The 21,219-nt window shown below is 38.3% G+C and overlaps 1 protein-coding gene and 1 long non-coding RNA gene across 4 annotated transcripts in view; one reads left to right on the top strand and one right to left on the bottom strand.

The window, feature by feature from the left end:
• LOC121035492 (uncharacterized) overlaps positions 1–7,197 on the bottom strand; it is a 54,764-nt gene extending 47,567 nt beyond the window's left edge. The window contains exon 1 of the long non-coding RNA XR_005792919.1: positions 7,099–7,197. This is a non-coding gene — a long non-coding RNA (uncharacterized LOC121035492). The remainder of the gene's footprint in view (positions 1–7,098) is intronic.
• The window catches only part of CLOCK (clock circadian regulator), a 140,577-nt gene continuing 126,119 nt past the window's right edge, over positions 6,762–21,219 (top strand). For 2 of the 3 annotated variants that reach the window (XM_040483148.1, XM_040483165.1), the window contains exons 1-2: positions 6,762–6,928; positions 8,218–8,296. The gene's annotated coding sequence lies outside the window, so the exon portion shown is untranslated. Of the gene's footprint in view, positions 6,929–7,115; positions 7,227–8,217; positions 8,297–21,219 lie in introns of those variants that run through there. The other variant, XM_040483156.1, reaches the window with a different exon arrangement.

Below are 21,219 nucleotides of genomic sequence, written 5' to 3' on the forward strand. Positions count from 1 at the left end.
CAGAAAATTTATAGATTTGTTTTATTTTTATATTAGAATTATAGCTTATATATCATTTCAAAAACTTTCAGGTATTTCAGAATTCATTGCCTCCAACAAAACCAGAATTTGTACTGGACCCTGTGGTTTATCCTTTTTTTGACCCACAAGTCCTCTGTGTTGCTTACCCCCAAAGAGGCCTATGAATAAAAATAATGAAAGATGACCTTAAATTTCATTTCAATTACATCAATAGCTTTTATTTTTATTTTTAAATATTTATTATTAAATACTTTTTAAGTAGGCTCTACACCCAGTGTGGGGCTTGAACTCAGACCTTGATATCAAGAGTCACATGCTCTACTAAGCCAGCCAGGCACCCCTACATTGAGAGATTTTAAAGTTTATTACTTAGGGGCCTTGAGTGAAAATACTTAAATTTGTGACTATATACTTTTTCTTTGAGATCTCTTAGCTGTTAAAAAAATTAACCACTTGGGCTCCTGAATGGCTTAGTCGGTTAAGTGTCTGACTCCAGCTTAGGCCATGATCTCACAGTTTGTGGGTTCAAGCCTCACATCGGGCTCTGTGCTGACAGCTCAGATCCTGGAGCCGGCTTCCAATTCTGTGTCTCCTCTCTCTGCCCCTCCCTTGCTTGCCCTCTGTCTGTCTGTCTCTCTCTCTCAAAAATAAATAAACACTAAAAAAAAAAATTAAAAAAAAATTAACCACTCAATAAAAAAACGCTACTTAAGGATTCTGAAAAGTACATAAGAAACATCTCCACTCATGATTATTGTTTTTAATAGTTCTGTTACAAAGTTAGAAAATTACTAAGTACTCTCACTGATAGATGATAGAATCAGTAGAACTTTACTTATCAGATGATAAGTAAAGTTTCTAAATGAGGAGAAATGAGAAAAATATATGTGAGACTTGCCTATGTTTTAATAGTAATCACAGAAGAATTCATCATGGAAAAATATATAATATTAGGACATTGCAGAAGACTTACAGGATGTTTTATCTTGGCTTAATAATAAACAGCATTTTCAGAGAAAAGAGTGGTAAATTCAGAATACAATGTTCAATGACAGATTTTATTATTCTACTTTGTATTAAGGACCCATCATTCTGATTGTGGATGTTCACTGATGTTTGTGAGACAATCTAGGCTAAGTTTGAATGATTAAATTACAAAAATAAATTGGTAAGAATTGAGACAGTTTAACACGGAGTCAAGAAAAGAGTCTGCTGCTCTTGGGGGTGGAGGAAGTAGGAATCATAGAGGCTCAGAGAATGAGGAAGTGGGAGGAAAGTTAAATACAGATTTGAATTGGGTTAACAGGTAGAATAAAATCAAATGATCTAATTTTGCAAAGGATCAGGGAGATCCCTTTCTTCTGAGGTAGCTCAGAAGGGCTTTTGAAAAAACATACATCTTGGGATGAAGGGAGGGAAAGTTGAGGGTTGCACACAATGGGTTTTTTGTGTGTGTGTGTGCATGTTTTTTTTTTGTAACATTGTGCACACATGTAACAGAAATAATTACCTATACTGACCCAACTGCTGCAATTCTCTTTAACAAATTCATGGATACATTTTTAATTAGGATAATAGTTGTGTGAATGAAAAGCCATATTATAAAGTTAAAATGTAATTTTAACACTATGTAATGCATATAAATATGAACATTATCGTATCTCCAGTTAAAACCAAATGCCAAAAGTCCTCCTAAATCTTTTTTTGTTTGGTAAATACATATTTATCTATTTTCTTTAAGTTAAAATTAATAGAAGAAGTATTAGTAGTATTTAAGATACCTGAATTAAAAAGATAGATTTCCCTTTTAATAAGATCTTAAGTCAAATCCACCAGGTGGCAGTAAGTTTTTTTTCCACAAGAACAGTTCATGAAGACTTTCATATTTGTAAAAATCATACAATTATAGCATGTTTTAAGTGGCTGGTTGTGATTCCAGTCACAGTCTTTTTCAAACGCTGTGCACATGCCCACACCCGCACCCACACATTCTTCTGGCAAGTACTCATGGCGGCCATCCCAGGTCAGTACTACGTCCATATGCTATTTCATTTACATTCTCATTTAAGTAAGGTATAAAATGTTTGTCAGAAGGTGGATAAATTATTTATAATTGTTTCCCATTTTACTGAGTGGATTTTTATTTTATTTTTTTTAATTGCCAACATCCAACAGTTTTGGACCTACAAAAAAAATAGTATTGCATATATCCCAACCTAATATTTTTCTCTATTCCTTCCTGCCTGCCAACCATGCTCTGTTGAAATTCCCCTCCCCTACTTTACAGTGCCTTGTTTGTCAAAGTGTGGTCCTGGAATTTGCAGCATTCCTGGAGGCTAGTTAGAAGTGCAGAATCTCAGGCCCCATCCCAGACTAACCAAATTGGAAGTTTTATTTTAACGAGATCCTTAGGTGATTGAGCAGTTGGACAGCAAACCCCTTTAAGACATCTTGAGTGCATTCTTGAACTCTTTCTCCACATTTTTGGTCATTAAGAGTTGTTATCAATTTCATTACTTGATTTCAGTTTATCTCCCCTTTGTACTTTAAAACACATTATTAACATTATGAAGGCTAATTTTTTTTTTATTTATTTTTATTTATTTTTGAGAGGGAGAGAGAGCGTGCATGTGCAGGGGAGGGGCAGAGAGAGAAGGACAAAGAGAGAATCCTAAGCAGGCTCCATGCTGTCAGCACAGAGCCTGACGTGGGTCTCAATCTCACAAACCGTGAAATTGTGACCTGAGCTGAAATCAAGAGTCTGACGCTTAACTGACTGAGCCACCCAGGTGCCCCTAAGGCTAGTTCCTCACAACATTATAATCTGCCTGCCGTCATAATCTAGGATATAAAGAAGATCCTAAAAACTTATTACTAGCATGTTATTCCTTTTATCTCATTTATTCATTCATCTGTTTATTCATTCACCTCAGGTACTGAAATAGATGCTCCAAATTCAGTGGTGGAGAAAGCACATAGTTCATAGTACCATGTAGTGGTGGAGTTGTTAGTTAAAAACAAAAGTCAAACATACATGTAACTTAATAAGTATCATTGAGGAAAGAGTGGGCACAACAATAGACAGTAACTGTGGGTACTCTGTGGGGGAGGGAGGAGGTGAGACATAGGAGACCTACTTAAATAGGGTAGTTAGATTTTTGAGACATGAAGACTGAGGAGGAGCCAGCCACGAGAAAAGGTAGGAGGGTAGTCCAAGCAAGGGCACAGCATGTGCCAAAGCCTGAGAACAGAGAGAGATTAGCAAGGAACTAAAGGCAGTTTCTAGGTGGGGAGTGTTATGGGAAAAGTAAAAAATGAAGAACATAAGTTTGGAGATATAGCAAGGGCTAGATCAAACCGGGTGTTCTGACCATGATTAGGAGTATGAATGGAATGGGAAGCAAAAGGGTTTCAAGTAGGAGCATACGATTTCATTCTTATTTCCAAAAGAATACTCATGCTGCTCTGTACAGAACAGATTGAAGGGGGCACGCAAGATATTTGAGATACCCAAGAGGAGACATCAGGTAGGCAATTGGACATAAGTGTATGGAGCCCAAAGGAGAGGTGTAGGCTGGAGTTACAAATTTATGAGTCATTTCAGGGGCGGCTGAACTGGGTGGCTCAGTTGGTTAAGCATGCGACTTCAGCTCAGGTCATGATCTCAGGTTTTGTGAGTTTGAGCCCTGCATCAGGTTCTGTGCTGACAGCTCAGAGCCTAGAGCCTGCTCTGGATTGTGTCTCCCTCTCCCACTGCCCCTCCCCTGCTCACTCTCTTTCTCTCTCTCAAAAAAAAAAAAAAAAAATTAAAAAAATTTTTTTAAAAGTTACTATTAAAAAAAATAAAACAAAATTGATGAGTCATTTCAACCATTCCTAGGTTTCCAGCAACAAATTGTAAACATCTAAAACCATCATCCTTACTACTAAACCTTTATGTAGCAGTTTATAATTTACATTTGATCATCACAATTCTCTGAGATGCTTATTCTTCTATGTTTACAGATAAATGCTCTGAAGCTCAGACAAATTCTTTTAACTTGTTCAATGTCTCTTACTTTAGAACTGGTCAGGATTTAAGCCCAGACCTTTGACTACAAAGTCTATTATCACCACCTCATATTATTGTACTGCCCTCTATTTTAAAGGATCTAGAAACAATATTAGAAATTGGCTAACCCATGGAGATTTCTTTAAAAAAAATGCCACAAACTTTTCTTATATTCCCTATTATGCATATCTTAAATTTCCTGTGTTCCAGTTTACCTTAAACTATGGTGGTGAAACTAGGAATGCCAATGAAAGGATAGACAGGACTTTGTAACTGATGGGACCCAAGAACTAGGGGGAGGACTTGAGCAAGAGATGTAAGAATCATACAGAAGGGAATATCATTTGTAATAGCCAAGGCTTACATGGGATCTCTTATGTACCAGGTACTATTACACACACACACACCCTTACATCTATTTTCTGTATCTCAATTATCCCATGAGACAGGTTTGCTACTATCCTCATTTTACAGATGAGGAATGTGAAGAACAGAGAAATAACTTGCTCAAAGTCATGTAGATATTAAGTGGTGGGTTGGGATTTCAATCCAGCAGTTTTAGTTTCCAATTTTGTACTCTTAACAACTAAATTATATTGTCTCTATCAAGACATCAACTAGGAGAATCAGTTGGAAAGGGTGCTGGAAATGCTGTTTAAGTAACAGCAAGGTATATGAGAAAGAATTAACAGAATATTTAAATTACATAAATTGTTGTTTAGGATCTGTGAAACTATGAAGCAGGATTTTTCTTAGGGAAAAGTAGAATCTAGAAGTTGGAAAAGTTATTAGAAATATATGATTCAGTTTTCTTCTTGGAGAGAGTACGGGGAGAACAGATAAACTGTGAACTGAACTGGGGAAATGTTCAAGCAGTGGCAAAGGACTGAGCAGAAAAAAAGAGGATTATCAATTGGTCTTGGTAAATGATTAAATACAGAAAATGAGAGAGGAAGGAGTCAAAGATGAACGTGATTTGATACTAGTGACTAAGAGTATAATGGAACCATTAAAAGGGCAAAGGTGTTTTTGAAGATAGGAGTTCTAGATGAGGTAGAATCTGAGGAGGGATCACTTTCTCTAGAATATAAACATCCATGTCATAGGGGAAGCATGCAAACCCTCTGGTCTGGCTGCAACCTACCTTATCCATATTATTAACCTTGCCTGCTCTCCTACTACCAGCATCCTTTAGGATTCATGATAGCAAGTGACAGAAAACCTCTCACTAGTTTAAGCAATAAAACAGACACATGAAAGAACTAATTTAACTGAAATTTCCAGTTATCTGGCCCACGTTGGGTTCAGGGCATTAAATGCTAACAAGGCCAAATCTCCATCTTTGAATCCGCTTTTTTCCACGTTGCCTTCTTTCTTAGAATAATCCACGAGTGGAAAGATGGCTTCAGGCCTTCATTTTTCCAGATTTAAATCCATTGGCAGAGAGAGCACCCTACTTGGTAACTCCAGCCTAAGGCAGAAGATCAACTCAAATATGCTTCCTTCACTGGCTTCCTTCCTTCCTTCCTTCACTGCCCCAGCCATAATGGACTGAGTGAATAGTTCTCCAAGAGGAATTATTGGAATAGAAAATGAATATTTAACAGGCAAAAATGTCTGCTATATGATGGAGTGGTTAAAATCCTCAGGTGAAGGATCAGGGATAAGTTCCCCAATTTTGATGTTCTTTTTCTCTTTCTGCAAGAATCATAAATGCTTACTGAGATGAATGTTACCTTGAAGGGAGCAATTTTGAAACAAGAAGATGGTTTCTATTGTAAATCCAAAAGACATTCACTAAAACATGAAAAATACTAGGAATTAGGGCTGTAAAGACTTCTTTTCCAATCATTGACAACTACTGAAACGTGCTTTCCCATATGGACCAAGTGTGTTATAAGTATCAATGGAAGTAATTTCCCCTAAAGTAAGTAGGAAGTATTCACATGCTTTTCTAATAAGGGAAGCCGTGCAGATTAGGTCCTGGTGTATCCTCACTGCTTCATCCCTCATCTGCCATTATACTGTCACCAGGTTTTTAAGGCCAGGTGAAAAACTCCGAAGGAACACATCTTGACCTTCTTTTACCTCCCTCCTCCAGCCACTGGCGCATATCCGGTCTCCGCAGGCCCACCCACCAATAAGAAACACGAGCCTTGCTCCTTCCAGAGAGAAGAAAAAGATGTCTCTGGATGTCCATCCACCTTCGCAAACAACCTCTCCCAGCCCCAAGAGAGGAAACACGAGTGATGCCGCTGGTGAATGAAAAAAGTCTTCCGCCTGCCAACACCCGGAAAATCTTCCCTGGCGTTGTTGGCAAAGTGATTTGCTTTTTAAAAGGGAGAGGGTCTCCTTTTGCACCCCCGGATGCCTCATCCAGCAAGAAGCTCTTCCTCCACCTCCTCCCCCTCCTCGCTCCCTACCATAGGCGAAAGCCAAAGCCGCCCGGACCTAATGCCAACGATTCCCCCGATCCGACCAGGCCCCGCCTCCCCGGCTTTCCAGTAACGAGTGCGGAGTAGGGGGCGCCGAGGAAATACCGGTCTCCCTCCGCGGACGGCGCAGACGCACGGCTCAAGGGAGCCGGAGTCTCCTCGGCGCCCGGGATCCCCTCCGCGGCTCGGCGCTGCCTAACGGGGCAAGTCGCATGCGCATCGAGTTGCGCCGGGGAAAGGGAGAGTGAGGGGAGGGGCAAACTCAGAGCGCCGGCGGTCGGAGCCCGCGAGGGTCACTGACGACGCATGCGCTGGCAGGGAGCGCAATCACAGACTAGGTTTGCGGCTACCGGCTTAAAAAGGAAACCCCCGAGAGTGAGAGCGCGAAGGAAATCTGGCCGCCGACGCGTGCGCGCTCTTGGTGAGTGGCGTCCCACCGGGTGGGCCCGGGGCCTGAAGTCCGTCGGTAGGCTTGCCTCGGCGGCGCATGCGTGCTCCTAGTGCCGGTGGAGGAGGGGAGGAGAAGGGAGGGGGAGGAGCGGGCGGCAGTAGCGGTGAATTTTTTGGAGGTGGGTGGGGGGCGCTACTCACAACCCCAGGTGCTGCTTGTGCTGGAGCCGCGGTGTCTCCTGGACGCTGTCGGGTTAGTGGTTCCGAGTCACCGCAGCCAGACTCCAGGGTGGGGGAGGGAAGAAGCCGGAGCCGCCGCAAGCTACACGGTGAGAGCGCGGGGAAGGGGAGGGAGCGGGGGGCGGTGTGTGTATGTGTGTGTGTGTGTGTGTGTGGCCGGGGGGGGGGGGGGCGGCGGCCAAGGGAGGGGAAGGCGGGAGCTAAAGCCCAAGTTTTGCTTATCGCCCTAGTGTGCCTTTTCCCGGGAGTTGGGGTGGAGTCGCACCCTAGCTGAGGGGCCCTCTGGGCTGCTGGGGTTACCTGCGGGGCAGGGGCGGGATTGGGGTGCACGGTGGGGCCAGGTGGCTAGAGCGCGCCCCGGGGCTGGGGCCGATTCCAGCGGCAGGGCGGCCGGGAAAGCCGGAGACGCGGTGCAGAGAGGGCTTTCGCTGGGGACCCGCTAGGCCTTGTGACCCACTTTATTCCTGTCACAACTCGGGCACGTTTGGAGCGGCGCCCAATGGGGCGCCGGGGCGGCCAGCTCCTCCGGGGAACCCCCGCCCTGCCGGCCCGCGCGCCGCGGTCCGCAGTCCGAGCGGCGGCCGCCGCCCGTGGGCTGGTTCCGTTAGTGGTCGTGGTTCCGGGGCTCGGTTCCCGGGGAGCGCGCGGCTCCGCGCGTCCGGCTCGGGCAACTGCGCGGGTTCGGGAGCTCGAGGCGCTGCGCCAGGTCTTCCTTCTGGCGACCCGCGCCTCCCTGCGCCTTGTCACCACCGCAGCTGGCTGTTCTAGATCCCTTTCCGCCCGAGAAGCTGTAGTCTGTGTGTAGCTGGTCCTGCGCTCTGGCCCCGGTGTGTAATTTCCAACACGTAGCGCTGCAGAGCTTACATTCTTCAGAGTGTTTTCGCTGGTGTAGAAGTCGTCCTGTTGATGGTAATAGTGAGCAGGATCCAGTAAGATAAATGGCTCGGCCTCTGACCTGTCGGATGAAAGATCGAATCAGTGGTTGTTTCTTGCTATTAGGATACCGGGCTAAAGGACTTCAAGGCTTATTAGCCTTGAAAACATTGATTCTTTTTTTTTTTTTTTTTTTTGTTGTTACAGTGAAAGGAAAGCACAAGAAGAAAGTTTTACAGTCATTGTTGATATGACTATTATGCTGGTCCCCCAGATCAAAAAAAAGGTAATTTCACTTGGAAGATTGCATTCTAACTTGTAGCTTTATTTTTAGGGATAAAGAATTGTGGAGTGTTTGTTCCTTCACCTGCTTCAAAAACAAACGTTTTAAAAAGGATATAATTTAGCTAACGAATTGGCTTCTTGAAAGCTATCCCTTGGGAACCTCAAATCTGGTTTGTTTTAAAATTTTGTTGGGGGAAGGAAACTAACTCAGGTGTTATGTAGTTGAATGAACAGAATGTCATTAAAGGTTAGCCAGAAGAAGACAGATGAAAGTTGTGGTAGAACTAGTCATGATCAGTTATGAGAGAAAGAATGAGGAAGCTTTTTGTGCCCTGGCATGGAAAGATCTCCAGAAGATGTTATAGAGTGGGAAAAAAGTCCCTCCCCACCCCCCACAAAAAGGTGTAGGACAGTGTGAATAATTTGCTACTTTATGTGTTAAGGTGTGGGGAAGGAATAAGAATATATACTTATGTTTGCTCTTCCATTATAAAGAAACTGGGAAGATACTGGAGAAGAAATAAGGGGGGCGGGGGCCGGTAACCTGAAGAAGGGAGGTGGGAAATGAGAGGCACACTGTGTCTTTGTATTTAAAACTCTTGGTGGCTGTGTTACAGATTCATAAACTAGATTAAACCAAAATCCTCTTCTCAGAATAATTTGCTATGTGGGTTTTGTCTGTCTGCCTGTCTCTGTTCTATTGCTTGTTGTGGTTTTGACCATTTTCAGTATGATTGCCCTTTATATTTCTTAGAAAAATGAACTAACATTGAAAGAAAATTTAGGATAAGTTTGGCTCTTTCTACTTTAATTTTTAAGATGCTAAAGTCACAGACTAAAGATATTTAGTTATATTTTGCTTAGCTAAAATATATAATGGTATTTACATTGGGCATTATGGCTGGATTATGCTGTTTTCAGAGTACAGCTTTGTGTCTCCCTGTTTTTTCGGGAATTATAGTTGTATAAAATTTCACTTTTTTTAAAACTCCAAAGTTGTGATAATTGGAGAATATGAACACCTCATTACAATGAAAATAGACTTGATTTTCCAGGTAGTTTGCTTTTCAGACTGGGAAACTTTTTTCTCTTAAGGAAAGCAGACATGAACCTCGATTTCTGAAATTTGTTTATATAGTTCTTACGAAAAATTAAAATATATTTGAGGGGCAGCATTCTATTAGTGCAATAAAACTTTTTATGATTTATGGATTGCTAGAAAAATTAAGATTTTTTTTTTTTAACTGCCAACCTAACCTTTTTAACTAGGTTACAATTGCAAAAGGGCTTTGTTAGAGTGGATGTAATTTTTGAGGGGAGGGTACTGAAACTCCCTCTGGTGGCTAATAGTGTATAATCAAAGTAGTGAATGTTGAGTAGTGGGTGACAGTTACTGTCGGCATTTTTGTTATGTAACCAGTATTCCTTTTTATTTTGTAGGTTAAGATAATTGTATTATTTCTGTTTGATTTGTAGGTATCTAGTAGCCAGACTTCTGCAAAATGGCATTTATTTTTCTTTTGAATTCCATGTAGGTCTGTTAATCCTTTTTGAAAAAAATAGAATCACATTTCCAAGTTTTACTTAATTTTGTTTTTAAAATTATGGAAGTAAATTGATGCTCATGAAAACAATACAATATGTATATAAGTGAAAACTTCCTTTGCACACTTATGGTTTTATTTCACGTCCCTCCCCAGAGATAATTGCTATTAACACTGTTGTATAACCTTCTCTATCTTTTTCTGTGCATTTATAAACCTAGACTTTTTAATATTGAAAATCTTAGCTCTCTACATTGGGTTCTGTACTACCCACAGGACAGGGATATGACTTGGAGTATGTCAGAAAGTTTAACTAACGTGGTATATACCTCTTAGAACATACTCCTCTTTTCATTTGTGAGGGGTCAGTCAGCTTGGGGTGCATTTACAGTTTGCAGTAAGGTCCTGCTGATGTGAGCTTTATCTGGTGTAGATTGTATTTATCTGAAAGAGTTGGGTTTCCTGGGTTTTATAGGACTCTTTAGAGTCTACATTTTAGGGTTTTCTTTGGGTTTTGACCTGGTCAGTAGCTCACAGGTTAAACTTTGATTTTTATTCTTCTGTTCTTGCAGACAAGAAACTCCCTAGGTTACATGAACCTTTCCAGGTCCTTTGAAGTGAAGATAGGTAAACTCTGTCCTTAACTAAGGGACACTGATTGACTTGGCTGGAATCTAGTCTTTGAGAGGGAAAGGAGGAGAAGAGGCCTTTTAGTCTGGTTTGTACTTACCTGACAGCAGACAAGGAGTATGCATACCTCCATCCACCTCCTATTTCCTTCTGCAAGAGAACACTACCTTTCTAATAATTCTTTTCAGGTGATAGAGTGTGCAGAAAGTTCAGAGTATGAATCAAGACTAAATCTTTACTGTTTAGTATTTACTAAGCTATGTGAGATACATAGATTTCAGTACATTGACCCTGCCCCCTGTGGGTCTGATGTCTAGTATAGTTAAAAGAGCATGTACATAAGGATTATGACACAAGATAGAAATGATCGATTCCAGGGGCGCCTGGGTGGCGCAGTCGGTTAAGCGTCCGACTTCAGCCAGGTCACGATCTCGCGGTCCATGAGTTCGAGCCCCGCGTTAGGCTCTGGGCTGATGGCTCAGAGCCTGTTTCCGATTCTGTGTCTCCCTCTCTCTCTGCCCCCTCCCCCATTCATGCTCTGTCTCTCTCTGTCCCAAAAATAAATAAAAAAACGTTGAAAAAAAAAAAAAAAAAAGAAATGATCGATTCCAGAAGAAAAATATACATGAGGTTTAAAAGGGTGAGACTGTTTCCAGCGTTTTGTTTTTGCAGGCGTGGGATTTAGAGGGAGAGTTTATATCTCATCCTTTTAAATAATTAAGAAAGGATAAGAAGGATAGACTGAGAAAGTTCAAATCTTAAGCTTTTAAAGAGTAAGCAAGTAAGGAGTTAAGTTGCGTTGTTGCAGCAGACGTTTGTAAGACTAATTGATAGTTGCTTTTTTGTTTTTATACTAGTCCACAGGAAAGAGCCATTTGATGTTTAATTTGATAATTATAGCCTCTTTGAGATTTCAGGATTGTTAGAAATATTAGGAGATTTAGTTCTGTCAGTTAACTATTATCTACCATCTAATATGTCGGGAGATGTTAGTAATAAAAGTAAATTGTTTCTTACCTTATTTCCTTTCCTGAAAGTACATATTTCATATACCTTCTCTCCCACAGTTTTACTCCTACTGCTATGTCAGTTAAATATTTGCTGCAAATATTTTAAACTGTGAAAGCAAACAACAACCTTGTGAAAAATCAAAGTTCCACATTATAGCAGTATTACCTTTTGTTGTTTGTGTCTGTTTCCTTCCAGTTCTTTGCAGAGGCATAAAGTAAGTTTTTTCATGTGTAGTTTCTTATAGGCCTTGTACTAGTAAAGATTGCATTTTCTCTTTTACCAAGTCTAAAATTCTAGATGCAATTGTATGAATTACTTATAGAATAAAGTGTCAGAGCAATTTCTTACAAGTTGACTGTAATTATTATAACGACATTTATATTTATAGGTTGCTTTTACAGCCATTTGTTAGTCATTTTTATAGCTCTGTTAACAACTTCTGTGAATTAGATGGATAGGAGTTTCCAGTTTTTCTCCATGTTATTAGTTATACAAATGTTAAATTACCTAAATTCATCCTCATAAGTATAGTGTCAGCTCTTGAGTTGTTAAGTATTTTTGGTGTGTATTTTACAAAGATGTAATTCTGCTTATTATTTTAAGTCTTAGAAGTCTCCATAAAGAAATCACTTTGTAAAAATTAAATATTTATGAATTGTTTTTGACCTACAGTATACCGCTTAGGATGTGGCTTACTTTGTTTTTCAGAAATATTTTAAGTTTTACATTTATATGGTCAAATAGTAAAACAGGAATTCCCATATTTTTCAAAGAGTTCATATTTAGTCAGGTACTTAAGTTTTTAATTCTCATTCAGAATAGTGGAAAATGAAAACACAGGTTGGTTCACCTTAAGAGGTTTTGTATTTGAAAACAAACAAAACCAACCACAGATGGGGGTTTTATTAGTAAGGGTTAAACCATATGCCTAATATAGAGTTTATTATTTGTATTAAATCATGGCTTAAATGTACACAGTTGCCTTTGTCTCTTTTTAAATCTCTTCCCCCCAGTTATGAAAATAGCACCTCCCTAACATAGAAAATTTGGGAAACAGGAAAAAGCATGAACTAAATTTTTAAAATATCACTGGAAATCCCACTACAAAGAGGTGCCATTGGTAACCTTCTGGAATAGTTTCTTGCTTCATTTTTTTAGCCATTATATAAATATATGTGTACTTGAAGACACTTGATGTTTACAAAATGGGCTCATAATGCATCTACTGTAGTGCATATTCTCTCCCCACCCCATGTTTATTTATTTATTTCCTTATTTTGAGGGAAAGCCTGCTTGGAAGGAGGTGGGGTGGCGGGAGGTGGGGTGGAAATCCATCCTAAGCAGGCTCCTTGCTGTGCACGGAGACTGACACTGGGGACAGTGAGATCACAATCTGAGCCTGGTCTGAGGCTTTACCAACTGAGCCACCCAAGAGCCCCTGTAGTGCAAATCATTCTATTCACTTAACAATGAATCCTGAACATTTTTATTTTTATGTTGGTAGTTTTCTACAATGTGATTATTTTTAATGGCTGTGGAGTACTCTCCTCTAGGTTTGTGTAACAATATACTGATCTTTTCGCATGGACACTTAAGTTATCAATTTTTAAAATAATGTGTCACTCTTGAATTAGAATTTAAGTAGACTGATACTGAATTTGTATTAATATCCAGGATAAACCAAACATTTGTGCTTTTGTTGAAAAAAATGTTCCATAAGTATATAATAAATTAATAATGACCTATAATAAAGTGAATCTATATTTTATTTCTAAAGTGTGTTTTACTGAACTGTATTAAGTTAACTTTTTATGAGCATAAATCATTTGGATAGTAGTGTTCTTGAACAAGCCTTCTAAGTAGGGTGGGGATCTGTGAAGCAGTCAGTACACGCAATTAAAATGAAGTTCAACAGGGGCACCTGTGTGACTTGATTGAGCAACCGACTTTGGCTCAGGTCATGATCTCGAGGTTTGTGAGTTCGAGCCCTACATTGGGCTCCCTGCTGACAGTCTGTCAGTGCAGAGCCCACTTCAGATCCTCTGTCCCCTTCTCTCTGGCCCTCTCCCGCTCGCACTCTCTCAAAAATAAATAAACATTAAAAAAAATGAAATTCAACGGAAAAGTTTTTTGATTGCTCCAAAACACTTCCTTAAAAGGAAAATCTAAATACCAAGAAAGAATTCTTTATCCTCCCAAAAATTGACATTAGCTTTATGTACGTTTTCTGTGACATTTTATTCTACTTCTAGGTATCTGTATCTTCCAGTTTAAGTTGAGAAAAACTAAGTTAAACTACTTTCAAGAGAAAATAGATAAAATCTTACAGTTTAATTGAGTAGTTTTTAGTGTGCCTTCTGGTGTCTATTTTTGGAAGTTTCTCGGATTTTTATCAATATACTTTTAATAGGGACTGCCTTTTAGGCAGGAAAAAAGCTAGGAAGTTTTTAGGTATTATTTCATTTATTTATTCTCAGTGACATGATCAGATGGTTAAAATATCTGGTTTATTCTGAGTAAAGCTTGTTTATTGCCTGAAACTTAACAGCATACTACTTTAACAAGGCCTTAATTACTTATATTGATAGAATGATGTAGTGATTAAGAACACAGGCTCTAGAGCTAGCCTGCTTGGCATTCAAATCCTGGCTTTACTGTTAGATGGTTGTATAACCTTGGGCAGATGTTACCTCAATTTCTCATCTCTGAAAGGAAGATTATACTAGTTTTTAATATGTGAGGATTAAATGAGACAGTACATGCAAATTAGAACAAAGTTAAGTGGCCAATAAATGTTAGCAGTTATTCTCCTTCTGTTATTTTCAAAATGTGTACCAGACATGGCTCTTAACTTTCTTTTGACTCCCAGTTTAAATGTATTTAAATAAGTTGCTTAAAGTTTTGTTTTTATATGGAGATTTTGGGAGTACTTGATCTTTTTATGTGATTTACAATAATAAAACAGTTACTAGAGCATGCTTCCAAGATGCTTGGTATTTATTGTATATTTCTTGGAAGTCCTTTGGCAAATTTTTGTTCATGAAACTGATGACTAGTTTTCTTTTATGTTGAAACCTAAATTTTAGTTGAGATAATATTAGAAAAAGTTATTTAGGAAATAGCCCACAAATTAAAGTGAAAAATGTTAGGACTTGTACTTTATTTTGTAACTTTAACATGTAATATAGTATAATAGAAAATTCACAGATATTTATTAGATGCAAGAAGAGAAATGAGGGAACCATTAGTTGATGAGAAGAGCCATTTCCAACTCTTATCTGATTAATTTTTGTCTCCATCAGAAACGGTGATGATATATATTTGTAATTATAAAGGTTTTTTAGTTTTAAGATTAGAGTTTATTGTGTGAAATGTTTATATGTTCTGCTGCTTTTTAGACTTGATCACATTCTTTTTCTGTAAGCCTGTTATTTTGTTGGAGCTGATCATTACATTTTGTAAACTGATTTTTTTTTTCTTTTGAAAAATATTGCAGTTTTTATAAAAAATGAATCTTGCTTCTTGGAAAAGAGTTAAAGTGCCAAAAACTACAAAGAAAATCTCTGATGGGAAAAAATCACCTAAAATCTCAGGGATAAGCCCAGTTAAATTTTTTTTCCTAGCATTTTCTGAGGCATTTGTGTGTATGTATAATTTTATAGTAAGTGGAATATTTGTAAACAGTTTATTTCAGATTTTATGGATGTCTTTGTGAATAAATGCAGATTATCATTAATTTAATCAAGTGTTAGTCTTTTAGTTTCAGTATTAGTTCATTTACTTTTTTACTCCTAAGTTTGCCACTACCATCAACTTTGACTTTGAATCATCTACTTTGCATTCCTTTTTATCCCTTCTGTTTTGCTTTCTTTTGAGTTAATCAAATTATTTTTATTCTGTTTTTCCCACTATTTGCTCCTGACTTATGTATTCTTTCACTGTATCTTTCATTGTTATTCCAGAGATTATAACAAGTATACTTATTAGTATAGTATAGATTACTACTTCTACCATTCCCCAATAATGCCAATTTCTTACACTTTAACTCCTACTCCAACCTTTTTGCATTGTTATTATTCTGCATTTTATTTGTACATATTTTATTTTATTTTATTTTTTTTAATTTTTTTTTTCAACGTTTATTTATTTTATTTTTGGGACAGAGAGAGACAGAGCATGAACGGGGGAGGGGCAGAGAGAGAGGGAGACACAGAATCAGAAACAGGCTCCAGGCTCTGAGCCATCAGCCCAGAGCCCGACGCGGGGCTCGAACTCCCTGACCGCGAGATCGTGACCTGGCTGAAGTCGGACGCTTAACCGACTGCGCCACCCAGGCGCCCCGATTTGTACATATTTTAAACTCCAGAAAGCATTATTGGTATGATTTTAGACAGTTTTTGTTAATATTTACCCTTTCCAGGTCTCTTCCTACCTCCTTTGTGTGTTTCTGTCTGGGATTATTTTCCTTCCGTCTGAAGAACTTCTTTTAGTATATATTTTAATAATGGTCTACCTACTGATGGTGATTTTTTTTCATTTTTATTTGAGACCATCTTAATTTCACATTGTGTTTTGAAGAATATTTTTTACTGAGTGGAGAATTCTAAGTTGGTAGTTATTTTTTTCTTCATTAAAAAAATGTTTTCTTGTCTTTTGGCTTTTTGTTGAAGTCAGCTGCCAGTCTTATTGAAGGTAATTATCACCTTATAGTCTTGCTGACAATAATGTGTCTTTTATTTTTCTTTGACTACTTTCAAGACTTTCTCTTTTGTATTAGATTTTTAGCTGTTTGACTATAATATGTTGAGGTATGCTTTTCTTTAGAAGTATTTTGTTTTATGTTCATACCCCTTTTTGAATTAGTAGCTTGATGCCTTTTTGTTTGAGGATGTTCTGTTATTCCTCTTCAAATATTCTGTTCCCCTTTTCAGATTCTAATTTAAACATGTGACAAGTCAATGATCATGTTCCACACATCTCTTAAATATTTTTTTCTCTGTACTTCACTTTAGGTATCTTCTATTGACCCTTCTTTCATTACTCAAACTGTTTTCTCTTTTGTTGAAACTGATTATAGTCTTAATTTTATATTGTAATTTTGAGTGCTAGAACATCAATTTAATCCTGTTTTAAAAATTTTTAATACTCCAGTTCTCCTGAGTATATTGATAGTTATTTAAATGCTTATCTGTTGGTTCCAATATCTGTATCATCGACTGGTCTGCTTATATTGTTTGTTTTTCTGTTGGTTATTGGTTATATGGTTGTATGTTTCTGTCTCTTCACATGCATGCTAAGTTTCTGAAGGAACTTGTCCATTTCATCTGTGTTGTGAAATCTATTGATAAACTTGTTTATGAGTTGTTACCCTTTAAATATTTATAGAATCTATAGTGAAGTAAATATACAATCTGTAGAGATTCAGTATCATTTTTGATTTTGGTAATCTGTCTTTTTTTTCACTTGATCAGTCTGGCTAAGATACTTATTTTCATTTTTATTAAAAGATTTTTTTAATGTCTGTTTTTGAGAGAGAGCGTGCGTGCGCGCACACAAGCATCTGAAGCAGGCTCTGAGCTGTCAGAACAGAGCTTGACGCAGGGCTTGAACTCAGGAACAATGAAATCATGACCTGAGCAGAAGTTGGTGCTTAACCACTTGATTCACCCAGGTGTCCCATGCCTTCCTTTGTTTTCCTAATGGTGTCTTTGAAGAGTTTTAAATTTTGATTAAATACAATTTATCAATTCTTTTATGATTCACATTTTTTGTGTTCTAAGAAATATTTATCTGCCTCAGACTTTTTCTCATGTTTTCTTAACAGAAGTTTTATAGTTTTAGCTTTTGTGTTTGATTTATTTCAAAGTAATTTTTATATATGGGATGAAGAAAGGGTTGAGATTCTTCAAAAAAATTTTCCCCTCACATAGATACACAGTTGTTAACAGCAGCATTTGTTGAGAAAAGGTCATCCTTTCTCCACAGAGTTATCTTTCTGCTTTTGTCAGAAAGCAACTAACCATATGTATGTGGGTCTTTATGAAATCTGTTTTATGTAGTGAACTATATGTCTGTCCTTATATCAGTATCTTAATGTCTTGATTATTGTAGCTTTTCTAGTAATGGAAATTCTCTAACACTGCTTCTTTTTCAAAAAATTTTTTTTTTTTTGGATTCCTTTAATTTCATATGAATTTTAAGATTAACTTGGTCCCTCTATAAAAATGGCTACTGGGATTGTGATTACATTGAACCCACAGATCATTTTAGAGAGAACTGACCTCTTAATGCCAAGTCTTTAAAAAAAATTTTTTTTTAATGTTTATTTATTTTTGAGACAGAAAGAGACAGAGCATGAATGGGGGAAGGTCAGAGAGAGAGGGAGACACAGAATCGGAAACAGGCTCCAGGCTCTGAGCTGTCAGCACAGAGCCCGATGCGGGGCTCGAACTCACGGACCGTGAGATCATGACCTGAGCCGAAGTCGGATGCTTAACCGACTGAGCCACCCAGGCACCTGTTAATGCCAAGTCTTTTGATCCACAAACACAGTATAACCTCTCTTTTCATTTAGGCCTTCATTTCTCTCAACATTGCTTTTATAGTTTTTTAAATATACTTTTAGTGGTGGATTTTATCCTGTTTATTCAGCAAGTACTTATTGAACATCTAGGTATGCTAGGTACTGTTCTAGTTCCTGTGTTATACCAGTGAACAAAGTAGGCAAAAAACCCTGCCCTTGGGGAGTTTATATTCCAACTGGAGGAAGCTAGATGAGAAACTAGTAAATATGTTAGATGGTCATTATTACTTTTGGAGTAAAACAAATCGGGCTTAAGAGGTTGCAGTATATGAATATGAGGGAGGTAGGGCAGGGTTTACAGTTTTAAATTGTGTGGACAAAGAAGTCTTCATTGATAAGTCAGTATTTGAGCAGACCTTAGTCTGCTACATATATGAATAATGAAACAACAAACGATTTCAGAAGGAAAAGGGAGAAGAATGTGGGAGCTTGAGTAAGTGTGCTAAGTAAGCTAATTGCTTCTTGTGTGATAGCTGGGAGCCAGTAGCATATAAAATCAGTAAGTGTAGTAATAGAAGTATACCTAACTGCAGAAAGGTAAACAGTTAAGAAAGATAATGTGTTTTGTTGAAATCTAGTGATGACAAAGGGAGGAGGAAAAATAAACACATTGTATCCTAGCTTGTAGTAGAGAACCTACAGGTAAAATGTGAAGAAATAGAGGACTTGGGGTACCTTGGTGGCTCAGTCAGTTAAGCATCTGACTCTTGATTTTGGCTCAGGTCATGATCTAATGGTTCGTGACTTCAAGCCCCACATCAAGCTCCACATTGGCAGTGCCAAGCCTGCTTGGGATTCTTTCCCTCTCTCTCTCTCTGCTCCCCCACCCCCAAAGAAAGGAAATAGAGGACTAAGTTCATTATATGTGGATATGATTGTAAAGATGTCTATAGTACAATAATAAAAACTTTGGTAAAAGTAACAGAACTATCTGTAAGATATAAAGAGAGGATGGAATTAAGCAACAAAAAGATGAGTATTCTGTAAAGTTCATTTTATAATGAAGTACCAAATATCTGTTAAAAATAATTTAAAAAATAATATTCAAAAGGCAAAAACATACTAGCACCTATAGGATATGTACAAAAATTGATTGTTACTAGATTGTAAAGAAAACTTTAGGGGCGCCTGGGTGACTCCATTGGTTAAGTGTCTAACTCTTGATTTCTACACAGGTCATGATCTCATGGTTTGTGAATTCAAGCCCTGTGTCGGGCTCTGTGCTGACAGTGCAGAACCTGCTTGGGATTCTCTCTTTCCCTCTCAGTCTGCCCTTCCCCTGTGTGCATGTGCCCGCTCTCTCTCAAATACATACAAACTTTAAAAAATGACTAGCATGTTAAAAAAAAAACACACACACACTCTGAAAGATAGGAATGATGAGCTCCCCATCTTGTATGGTAGCAACTAGCTATATCTGGCTATTTAAGTAGAAGTCATTAAAATTTTTTTAAAGAAGTTTATTTATTTAGAGAGGGTGTGTACAAGTGGGGGAAGGGGAAGAGAGAGAGAGAGAATCCCCGGCAGGGTCCACACGATCAGCGCCGTGAGGGCTGGAACCTGTAAACTGTGAGATCATGACCTGAGCCTGAAGTCAAGAGTCGGATGCTTAAGCAAGTTTAAATTCAGTTCTTAGTTTCACATGCCACATAGAAATGCGCAATAGGATTGATTGCCTTTGGAATGAGGAGAAAAAAATGCAGATTGAAGATAATAAGTGAACTAAATCCTCTTTCATAATGAGGAGTCAATAGGTAATTTGATGCTACTCAAGAAATAAAGACAGGAACGTGTTATGTATAATTATGAAGATAAATATAAAAGTAAGTGAAATATAAAAAAAAGATGAAAGTGATAGTTTCTAGGGAGTAGGACTGTAGGTAGGGACAGTGGGGCATGCTGCCTTTCCATTATGCTGCCTTTTTGTACTGTTTTTTAAAAATCATGTATATGTATACCTTTTAGGGGTGCCTGGGTGGCTCAGTCAGTTAAGCATCTGACTGCAGCTCAGTTCATGATCTCATGGTTTGTGAGTTCAAGCCCCTCATCTGGCTCTCTGCTGTCAGCATAGAGCCTGCTTCAGATCCTCCATCCCCCTCTTTCTCTGTCCCTCCCCTGCTCACGTGCATTCTCTCCCTGTCTCAAAAATAAGTAAAAGTTAAAAAAAAAAGTTAAATACCTTTCAAACAACAAAAGCACTACTTAAATGGGCCAGGAAATAAAAATCAAAACATGTACTCATAGCCTCTAAAGATTTATGATCTATTTCAAAGACTTTTTCTCTTTTGGAATTTCTAGGGAATATTTTAAACAATAGTAAGGAGTGACATTCGTACAAAGTTTTTACTAAAATAATTAAGGTACTGCTTATTATTCAAGATACCACTTTGTACTGCATGATTTATTCACAACTATAATTTTTCTTTTTTACTTATTTTATTTATTTTTATTTTTATTTTTATTTTTTTAACATTTATTTATTTTTGAGACAGAGAGAGACAGAGCATGAACGGGGGAGGGCCAGAGAGAGAGGGAGACACAGAATCGGAAGCAGGCTCCAGGCTCTGAGCCATCAGCCCAGAGCCTGACGCGGGGCTCGAACTCACGGACCGCGAGATCGTGACCTGAGCTGAAGTCGGACGCTCAACCGACTGAGCCACCCAGGCGCCCAACAGCTATAATTTTTCAAAATATATTATTACATCTTTTTATGAAGTCACCATGAGAGGAAATACAGGAAAGGGTTAGGGTAAAGATAAAAGAAGTTTTGCCCTATAATCTGAGAATATTACTTGAAAGCATATAGGCAGACTAGTATACAGTGTCATTTGTTGAATGAGTATTGTAGTAGATTCCCAGTTTCCCAGGTAGATTGGCTAAGCCAGTTTTTACAGCCTGACCCTCTGCAGTTGTCAGTATATTGTAGTTTGACAATTCAAGTAAGCTTTACATGTGAAGAAAAAAAAATTAAACATATAGGGATTAAATATAAACCCTTAGAGGAGTAGCATTACACAGCAAATTATCAAAAAAGAAATTCAAAGGAATAGAAACCATTCAAATAAATCCTACAGTTGAAGAACACAATGATTGAACTGAAGATTTTAGTAGATTCAATAGCAGACTCAACCAAGCAGAAGAAAGAATTAGAAGACC

Source organism: Herpailurus yagouaroundi, unplaced genomic scaffold (assembly GCF_014898765.1).
Source record: "Herpailurus yagouaroundi ecotype Mexico unplaced genomic scaffold, PumYag 28, whole genome shotgun sequence".
NCBI classification, from domain to species: domain Eukaryota; kingdom Metazoa; phylum Chordata; class Mammalia; order Carnivora; family Felidae; genus Herpailurus; species Herpailurus yagouaroundi.